At 35.3% G+C, this 23,615-nt stretch overlaps 1 pseudogene; it reads right to left on the bottom strand.

Annotated features, from left to right (window-relative positions):
- LOC141284438 (Fc receptor-like protein 5) overlaps positions 1–23,615 on the bottom strand; it is a 108,990-nt pseudogene that overhangs the window by 83,038 nt on the left and 2,337 nt on the right.

Below are 23,615 nucleotides of genomic sequence, written 5' to 3'. Positions count from 1 at the left end.
AATTGTACTCGGAGAAAAGGATAAAGAGTGATTCAACCTTTTATTTCAGCAATATATTGTTGAATTTACATTCATACATTGAAGTAGTCAAGAAAATGATACAATTGCCCTTACAAACAATGGTCTAGCCACAAAAGAAAGTCTCTGAAGGCCAATATGTTTTTGCCAAGTATAAAATCGACAAAAGAATCAACGATTTCACATTTCATGGATTCATAATGTTTTGAAACCAGTGAAACACATAATTCTGTTATACACGTAAACAGATAGAGAACTTCATCAATTCCAATCTCATCTTTACGCGCAGTCATCATACCCAGAATTTCTCTGGCGGTTACGCTGATTGTCTCTTTGCTGTTAATACAGAGGTTAACACAGATGTCTGTCACATCGGGCCCTGCTTCATTTTTCAGGCTTCTTACAATTTTCATTTCGTTCTTGAGGTTTGTTATACGTTTACTATCCCCAGTAGAATCATGATTCGGATCACACTCATCGTCGATGACCGTGTTCATCAGTTTGATCATTTGTCCTCTGTAATACGGTTTAAACATAGAGTCTATGACAACTTTTACACCGCACATTTTTCCTGCGGCACAGCTGCACTCCGATTGATCATCTGCAGCAGCGCCGGAACTACAGTTGTGCTCCATCAGGTTTTGTGTAGTCTCAGACGGTCTTTTCAGAATTCAGTTTTCTCCAAGACGTCGCCGTTTCCTAGAATCCGGATTAACTGTTTCATTCACGACAGTCCAGGCCTTGTGCATTAACACTTAAAATTTTTGCTTTATGGGTCAGAACCCCCGAAGCATTAATAGTAGAAAAAATTGCAGCAGAGCTGTGGTTCAGTCAAACTTGGTTGCTGAAGCAGGTTCTATTGGTCCATGTAGATGTCGCAGTAGGGCCGTCATCCGCACTTTTAAACCTGGTTATGCTCAAAGCGACAGGTCAATTCACGATTACTGAAGAGTTGATGAGGACCGCCGTTGTTGGTTTTTAACTGTAGGATCCGCCCCGTTTGGTGTAAGAGGGTTGTGGCCAGAAGTCATAAACATTGGTCATGCCCCCCTTGTTTATTAAAACAAGTAAACATACAGCAAGGAACAGGAAAGGACTCAGTACTTTACAATATTGTTGTGCAAACAGAGAACAGAGATTTTCACGCTACTATACATCCAATACATATTAATGCATATCCCAATCGATTTAACACTCATCATCAGCAATGCTTAAATTCAACTCAACTTAAACAACATGTCTATCGTTGAGAAAATGATGTTTAACACATGTAAATCGCTATGCTCAAAATGTAGCCTTGTTTTGCAGCATTCAAAGGGATTGTCCTCTGGAGTAGGCCAGTCGCAATCATACTCATCAGAGTCAGACTCATCGCTGCTTTGAGACAAAAGTTTTGTTTCAGAGTGCTCGTTGCATTATTATTATTTTATTTTATTTTAATTTTTTTAGCAACATAAGGTAATTTTGGTCGTGAGGCATTTTGTTCCAACAGGATGAAATGGATATGTGGTATGGTGACTTTGTTGCACGGTACCACATACCAGGTGTTGATCCATTAAACTGGCTGAAGTACCAGGTTTTGTCACCAAAATTAAATTCTCTCCAAAGTTGATTGTAGAAATAGGCCCAGTCTATGACCGTCAAAAGCAGATAGTCACTTTTGGATGCATTTTCTTTTTAAGATTCCAAAACATAGGGAGTTTTACAGTCTGCAACTCTTTGTCAAACACATATCTTCCAACACAATCATCAGACACTGGGAATCTTGTTTCACGAAATCTTCCTCTTCACTGAGAATCTTTGTCAGACCATGTATTTCTATTTGTACGCTTATTCATTTCAAAGTTTTGATGAACACTGTCACATCATTTGTTTTAGCGACATTCGATGGTATATTTTATTAAAAGCTGACGTGGTGAGGTGTTTGAGTAATGCTATCATCTGTTACTGCCACATTTAGGTTTTCACCGCTTACATACATCTGCCCTAAACCTTTAACACTACCGTAATTATTTAAAAATACAAATACATTTCATGCCAGACACTTTTGAAACTGACAAAAAGCTAATATTTAAGCTAAACAAACAAACAATGAAGGATCTGTGCATGAAACTTCGGACACAGACATCATTAACTTAAAGGAATAAAAGACTATACGCGTTCACACAGTTAACTTTATTTAAATGTTTCACTTATATAAAATGACCCTGAGTTGTTAGTACAGAAGTGTGTGGTGGCATCGATTCTTTGAACCGGCTCATTGATCCGAACTGTCCAAAGGGGTCATTTTGCAGAAACGAATTAGACTTAGACTTTGCATTACTAACACAGATCACAAAAAGAGGGTTTATAACAACACTGGATGAGCGTATACTTCACAAAAAGTGTGGAAATATGAGTCATTTTAAATAAGGTATCTGATTGTGTCTATAATCAGAAGTCCAACGGTTTAGAGCGGTGTCATGTATGAGTATGGGAAATGGATCCCCATGTTTGAAGTCTGAGGTGTATGCTGGGTATTGTAGTTCCCTGACCTGAAAATCTACAGCGTTTGAATGAGGTATTAGTTACACGTGTTCAGTTTAACAGCTTTGTAAAAATAAAAAATCAGTAAACAAAAAAGAATTGTTGAAACATTTAGACTAAACAAATATATTCAAGAGTAATACAACATGCATATATTAAAACAGACTTGATGTGTATGTTGTAATGGAGCAACCGTTGTTGTGCTATCTTGTGAAACAGCATTAGGTTTTAGTTGTGTGCTCTTGAAATCAAATAATTGTCTTTATCTTAAGAAAAAGTGAATAAGGTCCTGGTGTCTGAATATCCAAACAGTCTTCGTCATGATATTATGAACCCGCCATCGCCCCGTTCTGTAGCGTGTGTGTTGTGTTAGACATGATGCAAAGGGGTATGTTTGTTGAGTTCTAGGCCTACCTGTGTGACCAGTTAATTTTTCGGATTGTTAGCTCATGCCTAAATTTTAAAGTTTCATCATAAAACTAGGTAAGCAGGAACTTGTAATAACAGGTTTAACATTTTATAAGTTGGTCAATCACTCATTCATAGCTTTATCTTACTGCAATGTTTTCTGCAATGGTTGTACTTGTTGTTAGGATGCTTCAAATTCAGTCAGGTTGGTTTTATGAGCATAGCCTTGTTTGTCAAACTAGTGTTAAGTGATACTGATCACATTTTTAACGTTTAATGTATTTGTAACTTAATTACAACATACTGGGAAAAATTAAATTACAGTTACTTATGAAAATGTTAACGATTACAAAGATTGATATCGCGCATAAATTGCATTGACTGTTTGACTGTATTGCACTTATTTGTCACTGCTTTATTTCCTTTTTGGGTTGATGTATATTTATTTTATAAGTTTAACTGTTTTTCCAGCCTGTTGTTAGATGCCAATGTTTCCTGTCATAGCTGTGTATAGATTTGATTTCAAAACAGTATGATAGCTATTAAACTATCTTGTTATGGTTTTAAATGTGTATTTAAAGCTCAGAACAATCTCAAAGTAAGTCTGATTTAGTGGTGGATGTGCTATAAAACTAAATTATTATAATTGCGATTTAAGTGAAAATCCTTGAGACCTGTTAACCCTGCCTGGTTTCAAAACATTAACAGTTGAAGACATTACATACTTAGAAAAGTAACAAAAAGCAATCAAATGTAATCAGTTACATTACTTTTTTAAGAGTAATTGAAATAGTTATAAATACTTATTAGATTTAAAATAGGGTAACTTGTAATCTATAACCTACTACATTTCCAAAGTAAACTTCCTAACACTGGGTGTAAAATATTTCCATCAGGGTCTCGGGCCTCGGAAATGATAAAACAAACTTAAGGATGTTGTTGGTTGTTTGTGGGTGTCTGTGAAAGGTGTGTACATGCGTGAGAGAGTTTGAAAGAAACATGTTTCAGGTAAAAGTTGTGATTTTACTGCAAACTATAAGCCTTATAACTATAGAAACTTAACACATCTGTATCAGTAAGATATTAATGTCATCACAAACCATAAGACACATCAGCCTGGGGTGTTACAAGATGGACTTATCGAATATTTGATTATTTCTTCTATAAATCATTTGTCCAAATCTTTATTAAATAAAACTATAAAGACAGTTATTTGCATTTACAAAAAATAAAACACCATAGTGTAAAAATAAATAATAATAATACCATTTTTAAAGAAAGAAAGAAAAGTCTGTATAATTCTGTGAGACATTTTTAGCACCTTGTTTAAGACATACTTTTGTTGCAAAACAAACTTATGACAACTAAATCTCAGTCTAATTCAGGTCTAATTCATAAAGAAAAATCTCAAAACAAAAGTTACATCATTGTTTAATCATACTGCTTCCCATAATCATGTGGTGCTAAACGTTTTTATTTGTAAAAGGTTTGTGTAAGCCATCATTTTAACACGGATTGTTTGTGTTTTAGTCGCATGTATGATTGCTTTGTGTTTGTGTTTAGCTGCACGTATGTTTACTTTTTGTGTTTTAGTTTACATGTATGTTTGTGTGTTGTGTTTAAGTTTGCATCATGTGTTTGCGTTTGTTTTAGTTGCATGTATGTTTGTGTTTTGTGTTTAAGTTTGTATCATGTGTTTGCGTTTTTTGTTTTAGTTGCATGTATGTTTGTGTTTTGTGTTTAAGTTTGTATCATGTGTTTGCGTTTTTTGTTTTAGTTGCATGTATGTTTGCTATTTGTGTTTGTGTTTTGCATCAAGTGTTTGCTTTTTTGTGTTTTAGTCGCAAGTTGCATGTATGTTTGTGTTTTAGTTTGCATGTGTGCATTGTGTTTGTGTGAGTGTTTGTGCTTGTGTTGAGACTTGAAAGAGCTAAGACTGAATATAAAGAAAAAACAACTGGAACTAAAAACAAGTAAAAATGAAACAAGATTTTCCACTAGCATAGATTGGTTTGTTAAAAACAAACTTCGTGGCCCTCCAGCTAATTTTAGCTTGTTGTTATTCATTCTGAACATCAGTTTAAAGACACATTCACCACATCCACATTGTAAACCTGTTTTTATTAGGAAAGATGTGTTCTTCCTAAATGTTACAATCCACCAGATGCCCCACGCAAATCCAGCTGTGTTGTTAAAAGGCTAATTACACATCTTTTGACCTACTGAACTTTTACCTAAACTTCTGGCAGAGTTCACAAGAAAACACACTCGCAGGTGCGTATTGTAAAAAAAAAAAAAAAAGTCCACTGCACATCCTTTGACCTCTTAATTAACGTTGGCATAAACTTTTAACAAAGTTCACAGCGCCAGTAGACCCATCTACACCCCCCTAGGTGACGAGTCGCAACCCCAGAAGAGTTTTTACAAGGTAGGCTGATCTGATAAGAATGCATCAGCGATCGTAGACTGCGCTCACCAACCTCTCTGGTTTATTGGGCTGTGTGATTCAAGATATTTACATTTATATGATGTTGTTAAGTTTAGACTATTAAATACACACGCGTGTATGTGTTTTAACTACCACTCCGCAAGTCTTACGTACGGGAATAAAATTGCGGAATCCTCTCTTGCCTTTATTGTGCAGCGTGGAACAAAGCATTTGCTTTCATTCGGATATTTTAATGTACATGCATACAAACGGCTCAGCTGGTGTAGCCTAACAGACCGTATAAGTTCTAAGATTGTCAAAAATAAAAAGATAGTAACTTGTATTAACTAAATGAAATAAATAAATATTTTCCTGTGGCGTTTGTTTAAAAGGAAACTGACATCCGCTAAAAACTGCCCTTGAGACCAGTTTTACAAAACACTATTTCACAATTAAAGTTTTCTATGGACCCGTTTCAAATACACATTCCCTAAAACAATAAGAGAAAGACCATAAACTCCTTTGAATTGGTGGTCGTGAGTTCTAAGATTGTCAAAAATGAAAAGATAGATTAAAGGAGTATCTGTGATTAACTAAATAAAATAAATAAATAAATATTTTCCTGTGGCTTAGGCGGCGTTTGTTTGAAAGGAATCTGACATGCGCTTTAAAATGAAACAAACAAACAAACAAAAAACTGAGGAATGTTTAATGTTAAACAGAGGAATGATTTCATCAATTATGAAATGTCATCGATTTATTCAAATAAGAAGTCTTCTTCGATTTTTAAAAGTATTAATTTGTTTAATTATTTTACCATACATTTAAACCTTTGGTCTCTGCTTTACTGCGTGTGTTAGGGGGGTTGTTGTGGGTGGGGTTTGTCCGCAGCGCCCGTAAGTTCATTCTGAGTCAGACAGCGAGGAGAAAGGATGCATTGTCGCTAAACGGTGTAAGGTGTTTGATTCTTAAATTTTATTAACTTCGTAACAAACTCTACCTAGTTTTTTTACATTGTAATGGTAGACTACAACATAGATTTTTTTTGTCAAGTATCTTATGCTGTTGCTTAACGATTGCATCTGATATTTTTTAGTTTTTTAGATCAGTGTGAGATGCACTGGTCTCTCTCCTTTACTTTATCTTGTATCAGTATAAACTCTACCTTTTTTACATTGTAATGCTAAGACTACAGCATAGGTTTTGTTTATTTTACTTTAACTCATGTATCAGTAAAACTATTTAAACTTTTAAACATTTTTAAAATTGTATTGCTTTAGACTACAAAATAGATTTTGTTTATTTTAGTTTAACTCTCAGTAAAAAAAACTATTTAAACTTTTAAACATTTTTAAAATTGTATTGCTTTAGACTACAACATAGATTTTGTTTATTTTAGTTTAACTCTTGTATCAGTAAAAACTCTACCATTTTTACATTGTAATGGTAGACTACAACATAGATTTTTGTCAAGTATCTTATGCTGTTGCTTAATGTTTGCATCTGATATTTTGTAGTTTTTTAGATCAGTGTGAGATGCACAGGACTTTTCCTTGATCTTGTATCAGTAAAAAACTTTTTAAACGTTTTTAAAAGTTGTAATGCTTTAGACTACAACATAGGTTTTGTTTTACTTTAACACTTGTATCAGTAAAAAACTTTTTAAAGTTTTGTTATTCTATAGACTACAACATTTGGTTTATTTTACTTTAACACATGTATCAGTAACAAAACTCTACCTTTTAAAATTGTAATGCTACAAGATTTGTTTTATTTTACTTTAACTCTTTTATCACTAAAAAAAACTATTTAAACTTTTAAACATTTTTAAAAAGGTGTAATGCTACAAACTACAACATAGATTTTGTTTTCACAGTTTTCTGGAAAATACAAACCTCTCTGTGTTTCTATTGTATATGTGAAGAAAAACACAACTTTAATAAAAACTACCCCTTAAGCCCTGTTTCCCAAACATATACACTATTTATCAATTAAAGTTGAAAAGCACATAGTTTTGAACAGTTTTCCATGGTCCTGTTTCAAATACACATCCCCCAAAAACAATAGGAAAACAACCATAAATTCCATTGAGTTGGTGGTCCGGATAAACAGATGTCCAGTTTTGGGAGGGGTAGGGGGTGTCCAAAAACAGGTGTCCAGTTGGGGAGGGGGGTGGAATTTTTATGACATGCAATCAATCAAACATCTTGACACATAGTGCCCTACTTCTCTCTTCTGATAACCCCAAAAGGAACTTCAATTACTCTGTAATTTCTGATCATACAGATAAGAGCATACATCAGTAGAATCTGTAAAGGTCTACTTTTATTTGTATACACTCATAATGACAAAAAAACATTGTGATTTTGCAAAATAAAGAAAAAAGACAGGGTGTGCAGTCTGCCGCGTTGGTCTCCCCGTCACTAAAATGAACTGAAACTCAATGAATATACAACACAGAGACATGAGAGATATATCTAGAGAAAGCTTGATATGTATATGTATACAAAGTAAGTTTTATCAAAACAACTATTCTGTGATAAAGTAATTCATATGAAACCAACGCGATGTCCAGTGTTAATTCGATTATGCTCAGCAGCTACTTTCGCTTTCATATTATAATTAGCCACATGACAAGTGCAGGAGGTAAATGCCCACATCACCATAAACAAGCAAGACTTCAAGTTCATCTGGATTACTGTTTGTTTTTGGAAGAAGATGCGCTGTGAGGATTAAGACTTATTTTTACCTCGATCAGAAGAACAGCACGATGCGACACACGGCTGATCTAGGAGAGGAGACATTTACATTTATTAGCCTACTTGCATTCGCTGTTATTGTGTTACTGTGACAAAACTTGTACATATTTTACTAGTTAAAACTATAATTCCTGACTACATCTAGTGAAACATTATGACTCATTGCATCTAAATGTCTAACGACGCCAGGATGTTTTTTAATATTCTAGAAAATGATATAAAAGTATTAGTCTTTACTCTGTAACACTGAATAGTCTAAGAATGTTTAGACAACAAGTGTTGTATAATACACTGAAAAGATTAACTTGTAACATTTACTTGATAAAATCCTCGTAACAATTTGCACGAGTAGATTTTAAGTACATTTTACTGCTCTAATATTAAGTACAACTCACCTGTCATTATCAGTTAAAATCTACTTAATAAAGTAACGCTTATAAAGAAATAAAGTAAAAGTTAAGTAATTATCTTTAATTCACAATTTAGATTTATTTAAAGTAATCAATTAAAGTTAATTTATTGTTGTATCAGCAGAAACCTTGTTTTTGTGAAATTATTATGTAAATCTTACTATTTGTAATTTTTTTATTTTACTTATTTTTATCAATGTATATTACTCAGAATAAAATGCACACTGCTAATTTATGTAAATAAATTAATTATTTGATCTATATCTTTCACAAATCACACAACTAAATTATAATTTAACAATTTATTTATCCAACATTGCCAAATACAAACAAAGAAATTCACAATACAGGTTTTTCAATAAAATGCATTGTTGAATTTTGCATCAATTGGAACAACTGCATGTCTGAATTATTTGTTTTAAACAAAATTGTGCAAAAATAAAATAAAACACAGCATGTTAGATACATAAAACTTCTCAAAACCAGGTTTTATTGACAAAACTACAAACAATTGTAGATTAGTCCTTTTTAGACCATATTATTTAAACCTAATAGCCCTCTGACACAGTAAATGTACAACATTCAAATCAGCACTCTGAACAAGTGCACTTAAAAGTATGCTTATAAAACCTTAATGCAGTAAAACTCTATAATGAACAGCTGAACATGTAAGGAGTTATCATTTAAGATGAGGATAGCTTGATTCCATCAAGTTCTAAAAGGACTAATATCTCAAATGTGTACCGCAGAGCTCGGGGGTATGCAAGGTTAAGGGCATAAATTAGCCCCATGAGCAGTCCACATGTTTTTGCAGTATTGCCGCATCCTTGCAAGACTTTCTGTCCTTCAAGAAGAATGGACACATCAACTGGTTCTTCCCCATCAACAGCATGGACGAGGATTTTAAGAATGTGCAAACTGGCATCACTTCGTCTGTCCTCCTGCATACAATGTAAAAGAAACTTAATTATTATTAGACAATTATTTTGAAAAATAAAATAAAAATGACTTGCAAAATATGAATCTTTAACCCCCAAAAGCTCAAATCCTCATTTATGTTCAGAAAACGAATAAATTGAAAATGAATAATTGTCTTAGAGGTTTGGAAAAGTGTGATCAATTAATGGCAATTTATGGCAGTATAACATGTCCACCCCTTTATCTTCCTTCCCTCTTTTTTATAAGGGTTAACTTGTATTAAATTTTTTACATTTTAAACTGTATAATTTAGAAATAAACCATGCTTTACCAAGCAATCATCGAAGAGATCCTTTTCTTTCTCACCAAGGTAGATAATGAGGCTGCGGATGACAGATTCACATCTCCCTTCAATGCTTTGATTCTGTGAAAATATAACGTATTTACATAATTTTTATTCATACAACTACATTTACTAAATTTCTCTTTTGAAGATGTGCCTTTCTCCAAAGTAACTTTAAAAGAGGAAGACATCAAGCACAGTGGCGGACTGGGACTAAAAAACAGCCCTGGACTTTGACTAGGCTCAGCCCACAACAACAGATGTGTGTGAAAGCTAATCAGCAACAGACACGGGTCTCAAAATACTTAAATCTTAACCCATGATGTTTTAACTTCCAAATTATAGCATTATCTCTGATGTTGACTAAAAGATGTGTTAAAAGCACAGTGTAGAATACTCACAGAAATAAACAGCCCTCTTTTAATGTCTCTCTGCAGAAAAAATATGCAGATGAGGTGACTACCTAAAACATACAAAAACAAATGGTATAAATGGCATGCAATCTTAAACTATATTTATTATTTACTAATCTCTTAATTAATTTGTGCAAAAAATACGGCTCTGCAAAAACGGTTCATCTAACCAAGTCAAAAAATCTTGTTTCCAGCTAAAAAGTATTTTTGATCTTGTTTTGAGACTTATACTAAGCAAGAGCAGAAGAGGTTATATTATTAATCTTATTTTGAGTATATTTGTCTTATTTTGAGAATTCTTAGCAAATTCTTGTTTCATTGGCAGATTATTTCACTTAATTTAAGAATCTTTCGACTAACCTAACCCTTAAAATACTTGATTTTAGTCGAACACTTCTTAAATTAAGTGAAATAATCTGCCAATGAAACAAGACAAATCACACTTGGTAAGAATTCTAAAAATAAGGCATATATATACTCAATATAAGATGAATAATCTAACACCTTCTGCTCTTGCTTAATATATAAGTAACAAGGTTAAAAATACTTTTTAGCTGGAAACAAGATTTTTTGACTTGATTAGATGGAGTTTTTGCAGTGTGCACAAAAACGGTTTAATTACTTATTAAATATTTCTTCTGCCTTCATGTTAATGCTGCGGCATGTTTATATCGTGTTTTATAGCTAATCAACTGCAAAAACTGCAATAGTTTTATTTCATTGGGGTATAGATAAAAATGTAGCAACCTGAAATTGCATTTGCTAAAGTCAGATTACCTAGGAAATAACCCTAATTATCCTCCTTTCTTGCTTACTTGCCCAAGTTGCACTGCACTTGTCTGGGGAACTTCCACCTGTTCCTGCACCTGTCCCTCATCTCTATGTCCCTGTGCTGCTGCGGCCGCAGCCTCCTGCTTCACACCCTTTTCTTTCCTTTTTTTCGTATTACCAACACCTGCAGTATCCATGTTCTTTCTCCCATCTGCACTTGTAAACGGTTGAGTGACAAGCATTGACTTGGAGAGACCTTTTGGGTGAGCTTGCGCATCTATGGGCTTGTAGGCGCATTGTTGCCACCTATCAGTCTTGACATAGAACAACAGTAAATTATGAGCAAGAAAAAAAAAGAAGAAAAAAAAACTGTGACGGCTGCACAGAGGCCGTTCTGGTTGGTGATGGGATTTATGGCTCTTTGAGGGGATCTGGATCTTGGCGATCCGTTCCTTGTCTCTTTTTAAAGGTCCACTGAAGTGCCTTGAACCACGCGGCGTTCTTCTATGTGGTGACGTAACAACTGAAACAAAAACAAATCGCCCAGCCCCGCCCACTTATTTTGAACAGCCAATAGCGTTCCATTAATATCTGCTCGGGCCAGAGCCGTTGAGCTTGGTAAAGCCGCATTTGTAGCTTATGACAGCCACAGACTAATAAATTACCCCACAGACTCAATATTAAACTCTTGCTAAAACGAAATAGTGATCATAATCATGCTGAGGTTGTGTAGTTTAATACATGCCGACCGTACATGGGTGTTTCTTCAACTAGGTGCACTTTTAGCCTTAAGAATTTGAAGAAAAAAAATTTGTTCAAAAGTCACATAACAGTCTCATAAGTTTAAATAATTTGTCTAGTTTTAAGGTCTGTAAGAGGACAAACTTAGATTACAAGAGAAATAGTTAATATTTTACTTTTTATTTTTGACCTGCAATGAACAAATGTGCATCTCAATACACAGCTGTTATTTAAAAAATAGAATAACTTTGGTTTTTATATTAAGTAGAGCATGGTTCATAAATTGTGGATAATTTTTTTTAATGTGTGATAAGAACCTTTTAAATATTTTTTTAAAAATGTGTGTGTGGTGGAAATGACATGGTGGTGGTGGAAATGACAGCGTATTGTGGAAATGACAAGAAATTAAGGTAAATATAGAAAAGCTTCATCCCTATGCTGGAACATGACTGTTTTTGGATTTAAACATTTGCAGATCATGCAAATCTATTTTCACAATCCATATAAATTGTACTTTGTAACCATATATGTCATTTCCACCACAGAGGGTATAGTGTGGTGGAAATGACTGTGGTGGAAATGACATTTCTGTAGTTTTTTGTGAAAAAATGGAAGACAGCTTCACTGACTGGCTTTGAATTATTACTTAGCATTTTGTGTGTGTAAAATACTCTTATTTAACTTATAATTTTTTGCTTTTTAATAACACCCTTGATGGTACAGTATGTGGTGGAAATGACGTAGAATAAATATATTCACTGATCAAGCAATATTTACTTTGATTTTTCTTCATTTGTTGTTGATGAAAATTTAAATTCCCTCCATGTCCAACATGTGCTCTGATGTCCCTGAACATTTCCATTGAAACCACCTAAAAAATCTTTCACACAAACTTTTTAAAGATACATTACAGTGCTGTGGTGGAAATGACACCAATACTGTGCGACAGCTATATTTTGTATAAAAAGAAATATTGATAGAGGTCTCACATTAAACACTATAATGGATTTTAATTATTTTACTAGTGCTTAATTCAGGTACATTAATAGTTACCAGATAAGTCATATTTTTAAACTCTATTTTCATTGTTGAAGTTTAAAAGTCTGGGTGTGCCACAAGGAGAAAACAGTCATTTTGACACCTATAAGAAGGTTGAAAAGTATGAAAAAAATCATAATAGAAAGGTAGTAAATTTCTTTTAGGTTGGTTTTATTGTTAGCTTGACAAAAAAAGAGGAATTTGTCCAAAATTGTATGTATTTTTAAAAATATGACCAAAGTACATAAAAGTGCCCATAGTCTAAGAATGACCCACATATGAGCGCATATGATCTGCTCCGTGTATTGCGTCTCTGCGTAGGGGGCGGGACACTACGGACTCTAGAGAGCATTTGATTGGACAGAACGTTTGACGAGAAACCAGAGCCATATAAAAAGAGAGTTGCGACACGCTTTGATCTCGCCGCCGCACGGTCACGTGGTTCATGGAGCTCTCAATAGTTCCAAACAGCTCCGCGCTGTCAATGTGTTTGAATGGAGTTAAATAGGATAGACAGCAGTTTTACTACTAGTGTAATATTTAAGGTTAAATACATCTGCATGTGTATTTGGACATGATCAAACACTTTTTTTATACAGTATGTTTCGATTTAACGATTTAATGTTAAATAAAAAAAAGTAATTTACTCTTGTTTTATGATATTCAAATACAACATACAACATAAGTGAATATTATAAAAGGCAAGCAAAAATGGCATTTAACATAATAGAAAAGATGAAAATAATGTTTAAAAAACACAAGGCAACGAATTGCATTCAGCATACATTTTTATCGTGTTTCTTGAATGCAGTCTTTACTGAAACTCATTCAACCTCCTACAGTGAGAGAAAGATTGCAGAAAGACTAAAAACATAAAAATATGACAACTAGTATCTGGTTATGGTCGCTATTACGGTGTTTCTCACGTTATCCAGCTGCATTTACAGTTTAACTGTTTATTTTTTAATGATAAACATTAACTATAACATGCTTCATAAAACACCACTATTGGCCAGTTTTTCGAGAGGTCAACTGATGCGTTAAAATGCAAAGAAATGCAGTAATTTCTTCAATATATATGCGACTGTGCTTGAGAAGCGCTGAAATGAATGGGCTTCAATGGAGGAGCTATTGGTTGTTTGGAACTATTGACCGCTCCATGACACGCTTTACTTCCGCATTCCTCAGTTCCTATGGAAGGGAGTGTCGCAACTCTCTTTTTATATGGCTCTGTGAGAAACTGACGTGCACGGTGATATCATCCAAATCCTTGATTCATATTGGCGGAAGTGACGAGACTGTAAGTTTTGAATGCCCATATTTCGTAAACGCGAATTTTGTCGTTGTTTTGAAGCACACTAGCATATAGATAATCTTATGGCTAATATATTCATACTAAAAGCCAAAAAACTTTAATTTTGATTTCAGGGGGACTTTAAATATTTAGTCAGTTTTAAGAAGCCAGCTTGGGGGCATCTCAGTTTATCCTGGAAATAATCACTGGGAGGAATGATGAGGTGAGATTTGTAGTCAAATAATTAAAACTCAAATATCACACACCAATATCTGAGTTTGAATTATTCTGAAATATTGATTATTACCTCATTTGTCATGTGTGGACTATATTCCATAGGGTTGCACAACATCCCTCTGCTTAGACAGTGACTTTTGGATTTACCTTAAGTATAAAGTGTGCGTTGACTTATGTTATTCATACAATACCTACTCACAAACAGGCGGACTGAGACAAAATTTCAGGCCGGGAAATCTCACATTCATCCAGGCCATCCCAAAAACCCACAACAAATTCTAAAACCATGGACTATATATATATATATATATATATATATATATATATATATATATATATATATATATAATATAATATTTTTTTGTATATCACGTAAAAAAGTTTAAATCCATTGGCTGGTGCCACACAAAATAATTAAAGGTTATCCCTTGAACATCAATTTACCTTTTTATAGAAATGTAAGTATTACATTAGGACCCAGGGCATCCAAGATGTAGGTGACTTTGATTCTTCAGTAGAACACAAAATAAATATATATATATATTTTTTTTACTCAAACCGTTGCAAATCTGTTAGTCACATAATGGCAGTCAATGAGACCAAAGGCTTTGAGAGTGAAAAATAAATAAATAAACATACACAGACAAAACCAAATTAAACCCTGCAGTGTTATGATACATCGGACAGGAAGTTAGACAGGCTAATATAAACAAAAGTTATTAGCATTTTTAAAAATTTTCTTTCTAACTTTTAACCACAAGGTGACACTGCATCCAAACTTTTTGAGTACTGTCAGGGAATGGTGCTAAAGACACATACCAAGTTTCGTAAAATACATCAATGCATTCACAAAATACAGCATTTTACAAAAAAATTCAAAATGGGTGGTGCACAAAATGGCTGACATGGGAAAATTAATAATAATAATATGATACGTATAGATTATTGAATTATTTATTTATTGCGTTTTTATAATTACCATTGTCCACTGACACAATTTGTCACAAAAAAAAAAGGAAAAAGAAAAGCTGTCATTTCATGTACTCTTGGGGGCCCTAAACAGACCCTTAGTTTACGTATGCCTTGGGACGGCTCTGCTGCTGCCAATAATGTATTATTGGTAATATAGAACAAACCCCTTTCTCCAGGCTCTGCAGGCCTTTATACATATTATACACACATGAACACACACTAACATTTGTAATGTAACATTTCTATATGTTTGTTTGTTTCTTTTTTAAATAAATAAACTATTTCTGGAGCTGATGCTTTGTTTAAAAAAAAAGGCAGAAGAACCACCATTTACTTTAATGAATACGATTTTATCTATACATGTCTATTTTGGTATTTTTTGCAGCATAATACTACTGTAATTTTCAGACATAATTACAGTTAGTATCCAGATAAAAATAATTAGAAGAATATCAAAACTAAAACAAACAAGTTTTAAACAACTCCTAAATGGGTAGGTTTTTTATTTTTAAATCCACAGTACATGAATTCACACATCTTTATTTTACACATCCTGTGGTTCTGACTGGTGTGTACAAATGCTGCACACTAGTGTTCACATAGTGAGAACTGCCGGTTGTGGTGACATTGTGGTGGTGTTAAGAGCTGAATATGTGTTTAGAGTTGAAACACAAATGAAACAGTGAACTGTGAAGCACAAGAATAGTGTTAATAGTTTTGAGAAATCTTTTAGACAATGCTCTGAGGTTAATGATAAGTGGCTAATTTAATGATTCTTATTGTCTAAAGTAATTGAGAAAAGTCTGTAATAAGGTTAGAGATTTATGAAAGCAAAAATGATGTTTAGCAAGCAATACTAAATAAGATTCTTATGTGTTGAGTGTTGTTCTGCATGAAGCAAGAATAAAACAAGATCTGAAAAACTCTGATGTGAGCTTCTCTTCACAGTGTTTTATCTTTCTACGTTACTTCTTTCACTTTCAGTCTCTATATTTTAGGGTAATATGTGTCATGTCCATTAATGAATGTATTTTCTGTCAATTTTCTTCACAAAAACTGTATTTTACCCATTAAGGGATATTATAATTTTAGGCAAATACTTTGCACACCCCATGTTTCAAGTCAAGTCTCCCCAAGTCAACATTACCTATCTTAAATGTATTTATTAAAAAAAAAAAAAGGTAAAAGTAATTTTCTTTAAATTGTCAATGTTACCCATCAATGAAGTTTTAAATGATCAATGTTACCGATCCATACAGTTACCCTCTACATGACCCTACTGTGTGACTGTCCACTGATGAAAATTAATTGTTTGCTATATATTATTATTGACCATTTTGTGTGTCAGAGGAGACTGCGTGTCTCTGTGTGTATGAGCTAATAATGTGTGCAATAGTTAATAACTGTAAATGAAAGCTTTGACCTTTTTAAAGAACTAAACAGACTGCTGAGGGCAATAAGACTAAATTTAGTTTCTTCTCCAAAGGGTTAAAGCTATAAAGTGGGGCTGCCGCTATTCCAATGTTGCAAGGGCAGTCTGCGCTTCTGACTGATGGCCTGTAAGTACATTTTCATATTTTAAGAATTCAGTACTCACTATTCAAACGCAAGTTTTGAGCAGTGTAGAGTAGTGCTTGTTGTTTCTTGTCTAACGATCGCAAGTTCAGACATTGTCTTATGTTTTTACGCTGTGTGACCCAATGCAACACAACGCATAAAAAGACATTATAAGTTATTATAATAGTTATGGCCCACTGGATGCAACAAATGCCTCATTTCTAATGGGTTTTATTGTTTCTGTCTTGTCGCGACAAGAAACAGCATGGTTAGGGCCGTAACATTTCATTCACATGCTTGAGGTATTCGGCCAATCACAAATTTTGTAAAAATCGAAGTGTTTTAGAAAGGCGGGGCAGTGAGGAGCAACAATAATTTACTGTATGTGTAAAATAATGTTTTTGAACCTCAAACTGCATAAACAGATTGCATTACAACAAATACACAAAATAATGATCTTTTTAGCAACATCATTTGACCCCTTTAATGTGTCTGCAGGTATCAGGAAGTCTTGAGGCTTTAACACATTCTGTGTCTTTAACCATCCGTCATTCGGTCAGTATGGCGCTCAGTCAACTTCCTCTTGTGATCTGTGAGTATTGTTTTTTCTGGTTGTATTTTAAAGGATGTTAATTGCTTTTATATTGTGATTAGGATCAAGTGATGTAATGTAGCTGGATTTTTTTCTTCTTTTCATGCTGCGCTCAGATTTCAAATCCAGCCCTAGTCCATGATATACTGTATGAGACAAATGAGCTTGAGTAAGCAGGTTTGCAGTTAGTGCTGTTTGTAAAAGAGAAATGCACTTTGTTGTGTCTGGGTCAGTCTGTTTGTTCAATCAATCCAATTTTTTGTGCTTTGTAATAGTGTTTGTTGAATCCGTTCTTTTGGTTTGTTTTGCGCAGATGCTTTAACTAAATATACACTACAGTATGCGGTTAGTAAGAGTTATGATCAGACTGGAAACAGGTCTCTCTGCTATGATGATAAATCTGTAAAAATATCAGATGTTTTAGTGTTCATCTGGACACATATGCAGTCCTCCACACAATATCGCAATATGAGTTCTTTATTACTGTCACAGTTTACAGATCCTTGAAAGTGTAGACAAGTTAGATGAAAAGGTCTAGACAAATTAGCCAAAAATAAATAAATAAATAAATAAATAAATAAAAAATAAAGACTTGACTTAACAGAAACCTGCACTGTAAAAAACAACCTATAGAATCTACTCAATAAAATGAGGTAAACTGATGTAACAATTTGCACTCAGTTTGTTTGGGTAGATTCTATCCTATATATCTGAGTAAAGAATACCTGAATTTAAGAATCTACTCAATAAAATGGGGTAAACTGATGTAACAATTTGCACTCAGTTTGTTTGGGTAGATTCTATCCTATATATCTGAGTAAAGAATACCTGAATTTATCAGCTAAGAAAAACAAAAAAAAAAGTAGGTAAAGTCTACACAGCAAAAAGCGCAGTATTAAATGAACTCTCCCGGGAGTTTATTTGAGTCCATACTCAGAGTGTTAAAATCAACACTGAAGCAGTGTCAAAGCTAATCAGGTAATTAAGTGATTCATTGAGTGGTGATTGAAAATGATTGAAGACTTTAATGGTGACAAAATTTTTATGTCACCATTATAGTGGTCAGTGTTAGCATTAGTTGGGCTCTTGACCTATAGCTTTTTAGCATTAAGTTTTGTTTAGCTGTTTAGCTAAACCAGCCAGACAAGCTAAAGAGCAAAAGTCATGCAGTGGTGATAATTCTGGTTTAAAATAAGCTTAATTTGAGCCACTGGAATCGTTTAGAGTCTAGTCTTTCAGTTCTATATTCTTTGTTTATTACAACTGCATTGGGGTTTCACAGCAGCAAAAAATAATAATAAAGCTTTTTTTTTATTGGCATTTTTACAAGCTCCTCTGATCAAAAAAAATTTAAAAGTTGCTCTTTTAGGCACACACAGACATCAGGAATCAGCATATGAATCTCAACAATGGTGACAAACAGCATATTCAGAAACAGATCAACTCTAAACATCACGGAAATCATCAGCTCATAATTTATTCATGCCGCAATGCATGATGGGAGACACGGATGAGTTTTGATTGGCTACAACATACGTTTTTGATGGTCACCATTGTTGTGATTCTCATGCTGATTGTTGATGTCTGTGTGTCTATATCTAAAATATGTGTATATTTTTGTCAAAATAAGCTTCAATAACACCTCTCTGATTAATCCAGCGTAATTAACAAATAAAATATAACTCAGTTATTCAGGTGATTACATTATGACTTTGTCAAAGCATGTTCAACACCACATAATCTAATTTCTCTTGGTTTGTCTGACCGTTATAACTCAATTAGAGCACTCAAACAAAACCTAATGTTAAGAAGTTAATGGTAAAGAGCTAAACTAATGCTAACACTGACCACTATAATGGTGACTTACAAAATTAGATTTTCTCCTTTTGGCGATTCTGCTTTTTAACATCACACAGGTCTTTAATAATGGTCAATCACCACTCAATGAGTAACTTAATTACCTCAATAACTCTAACACTGCTTCAGTGTTCATTTTAATACTCTTGAGTATGGACTCAAACTATTGGGAGAGTTCATTTAATATTGGGCTTTTTGCTGTGTAGACTTTACCTACTTTTTTTAGTTTGTCTTAGCTGATCAATTCAGGTATTCTTTACTCAGATATATAGGATAGAATCTACCCAAACAAACTGTGCAAATTGTTACATCAGTTTACCCCATTTTATTGAGTAGATTCTATAGGTTGTTTTTTACAGTGTGGTTGAATCTGGCACAGCTCTGCTTGGGATGGATCTTATTAATGGGTTACATCTTCGATTTGAAGGCAATTCAATTTTGCCAGCACGTACATAAACAGGGTAAAGATTTCTTCGGATGTGGCTCCTGTCGGCCAGAAACTCCGCCGGTTGCCTTTGTCTGTTAAAGATGCAGTCAGTGAGGAAATACGGCGCCTTCTTGAGTTGGGCGTTATCGAGAGAGTGGACGCTTCGCCGTGGGTCTCCCCAATAGTAGTACAGAAAAAGTCGGGTGCTATTCGTATGTGTGTGGATCTACGAGAGCCCAACAAAGCTGTAGCTACGGATAGCTACCCACTACCACACATCGAAGAAATGTTGTCCTTGTTAAGGGGCGCGACTGTATTTTCCACTATCGATTTGGAGCGTGCCTACTTTCAGTTGCCATTGCATGAGGAGAGCCGTGATCTGACCTCCTTTATTACGCATGAAGGGCTTTTCAGATTTTGCCGCGTCCCGTATGGCCTCGCTTCGGCGCCCTCTGCTTTTCAGAAGATGTTGGCAACAGTTTTACAGGGACTTCCGAATGTTGCTTATTACCTTGACGATATCATTCTTTGGGGACGTACACAAACGGAGCATGATGACATACTCAAAGCCGTTGTTCAGCGCTTACAGACTGCTGGGTTGAAGTTGAATCAAACGAAATGCCAATTCAACAAAACCAGTCTGCGCTTCATGGGACATACAGTGAATGCGCAAGGAATTCAACCTGATGAGGATCACCTCTCTGCTATTCTTCATGCACCGGCTCCAACAGATGCGCCCCAACTTCACTCTTTCATTGGCCTATTATCTTGGTACAACAAATTCATTCCGAATTTTGCCACAGTAATTGAACCTTTGCGTGCTTGCATCAGACAGGGCTCGGATTCCATCTGGTCAGAAAAGGCTCAGCAATGCTTTGATGCTGTGAAAAAGTTGCTCGTTCAAAGCCCTGTACTGTCATTGTTTGATCCAAATCTGCCTACGGTGGTATCCACTGATGCCTCTAACTACGGCTTGGGTGCAGTGCTTGCTCAAGTTCATGAGAATGGGAAAGAGCGCATCGTCGCTTTCGCATCACGGACATTGTCACCTGCTGAACGCAAGTACTCGACTATTGAAAGGGAAGCACTTGCATGTGTCTGGGCCGTTGAGAAGTGGCAAACTTACTTGTGGGGTCGTAAATTCCTCCTGCGCACAGACCACCAGGCGTTAACTGTGCTTTTCTCATTCAAAGGGACTGATCGCGCTGTCATGCGTATTGTGCGCTGGGCATCCCGGTTTCTGTCCTTCAATTATGAGGTGATTTATCGGCCTGGAGCTCTAAATAAGACAGCCGATTGTCTTTCTCGCCTGCCGTTGCCTGCTTCGGATGAAGACTACTTGGATGCTGAACCTGAGTTTGTAGCCTTTCTGTCTCCTGCGATGTCACCTCTGACGCCGGCTGAGGTTGCGTCGGCCTCCGTGTCATGCGTTGAACTGAATGCATTACGTGCGCAAATTGCCAAAAGTAGCGATTGATCTCGTGGGCCCATTTGACACAGCTGTGTCTGACTGTCGTTATGCGCTGACATTGGTTGATTATCACAGTAAGTGGCCTGAAGTCGCGGTCACCGCTTCCATTACGACTCACAATGTTGTGACCTTTTTGGCATCTGTGTTTAGCAGATACGGCAATCCACATACTATTGTGTCTGATAACGGAACCAGTTTACGTCAGCGGAATATGCTACATTCTTGAGAGAGAGAGACATTCGACACATACGTACTTCTTTGTACCATCCGGCCGCGAACGGGTCTGTGGAGCGCTTCCATCGCGTGCTGAAAAGTTGCATTCAGTCTGCTGTTCTGGAAGCGAAGCCATGGAAACCTACAGTCACGGAATTCCTCCAGGTGTATCATGCTACACCTCATTCTGCCACAGGACTGTCTCCTTTTGAGTTGCTTCATGGCAGAAAGATGCGAACGCGTCTTAATGTTCTTTCCCCTCCTGCCACACGCCATGATGCACCTGCGCTTCTTCAGCGAATTTCTTTGAAACAAAAGAAAATGAAAGCATACGCTGACTCCAGACGCGTAGCTCGCACTCCTGATTTCAAAGTGGGTGATTGGGTGCGTGTGCGCATTCCAACTCATGTTCCAAAAGTGCATCCAAAATTTACTAACCCTCGTCAAATTGTGCGTAAGTTGGGTGCGTGTACTTACCTGTTATCCGACGGGAAGAACTGGCATGCTTCTCATTTGGCTCGGTCTGCTGCACCTGTTTCGGAGGATACTGGCATGGATCCTGTGGACTTTTCAGGTCAGGTTCTTCCTTCTCCCTCTCCTCCAGCTTCCCCAGCGCCCAAAGTTCTTCAAAGGGCTTCTGCACGGGTTAGGCGACCTCCTTGTTGGCTGGATGACTACGTTACTTAGTCAATTTTGCGTTGCGTTATTATAAAGAAGGAGCACTTCATTAAGACACCGGTTAAAAAAAAAAAAATCATGAAGCATAATACTTTCTTTGGTCTGATTAATGAAAGTAATTATGCCATGAAACAAAATTAATACTTGTTTTACTAGTTTGTAACTTTGTTTTGGTTTCCTTTGTTCGTCAATATTTGTGAGACAGTTGTTTTAAGTGATAGGAGACACCCCTCGCTGCAGACTGTAGCGAGGAGTACTTGAGTGATAGGGGAATATGTTGTGTCTTTGTACATATTGGCCAATAGGTGGCGGTAGTTGTATGTACTTTTGAGGGTAACTAAGTACACGGAAAAAAACGTGTCGGACTCGTCCTTTTCTGTTCTGCATGCGCTGTACCGTTATACTGCTTCATCTAGTTAATTAAAGAATTCTTTGCTTGAGAACGCCTCCTCATTGCTTCTTACAAAGGACTTAACAACTGCTCTAAGAGATGAAATTGAAAAATCACTTATTAATAACACACTGAACGTGTGTTTGTGTGTGTATGAAGAGATGATGAAACTCACCTGATACTGTCAGTGTAACTGCATCACTGCGGTGAGACCAGTATGATCCTTTAAATCCATCACAGGAGTATTCACCTGCGTCAGACTCAGTAACAGAACTGAATGTGTGTTCCTGTCCATCACTGAAAACATGGATTAAACCTTCTTTATACCAGTAGTAGTGCCAGCTGACTCCATCACCATATATGTCACATCTGAGAGTGACTGTCTCTCCTCTGAATACATGTTGAGCAGGTTTAATGGTCACTTTAGGTTTTGGTTTTTCTGTACAATTACAACAATTCAAAATGAAAACTAATGTGATAATATAATAATAAAATGAGCTGTTTTACCATATAAACAGTTTATTGCAAACACATGCAGGTTAGACTGAAGTGTTGTTCTATAGCTGTTAAAGTCACTTATGAATCATTTTCATTAATTTCTCAGAGCAGTTCTTTTATGTGACGATTCAATATATATGATGTGTATTGTCACTGTTGTTGGTTCACCGTTTTTCCTCTCGTAACAAAAGTAACTTGTTCAAAATATGTTTTCAAAATCAATACAAACATAACACTCCTTTTCACAGCTTGTAACATTGTAGAATCCCTCATATATGAATATGTAATGAAATTCACTTACCTTTACTTTGTCCAGAGTGGATGATTGAAATCAGCACTACAAACATACACACACAAGTCAAAGCAAAAGTCAGCATTGTGCTGATATTATGTATTTAAATTAATCATATTAAGGTATTTTCTTCTTCCTTTGCTTGTAAAACACCATAACTGTATTCTTAAATATTAATCAGCAACACAACACACACTGTAAAAAACAACCTATAGAATCTACTCAATAAAATGGGGTAAACTGATGTAACAATTTGCACAGTTTGTTTGGGTAGATTCTATCCTATATATCTGAGTAAAGAATACCTGAATTGATCAGCTAAGACAAACTAAAAAAAGTAGGTAAAGTCTACACAGCAAAAAG

Source organism: Garra rufa, chromosome 14 (assembly GCF_049309525.1).
Source record: "Garra rufa chromosome 14, GarRuf1.0, whole genome shotgun sequence".
In the NCBI taxonomy this organism is placed as follows: domain Eukaryota; kingdom Metazoa; phylum Chordata; class Actinopteri; order Cypriniformes; family Cyprinidae; genus Garra; species Garra rufa.
Note: the sequence above shows the minus strand (reverse complement) of the source record. Positions and strands in the feature narration are given on the sequence as shown.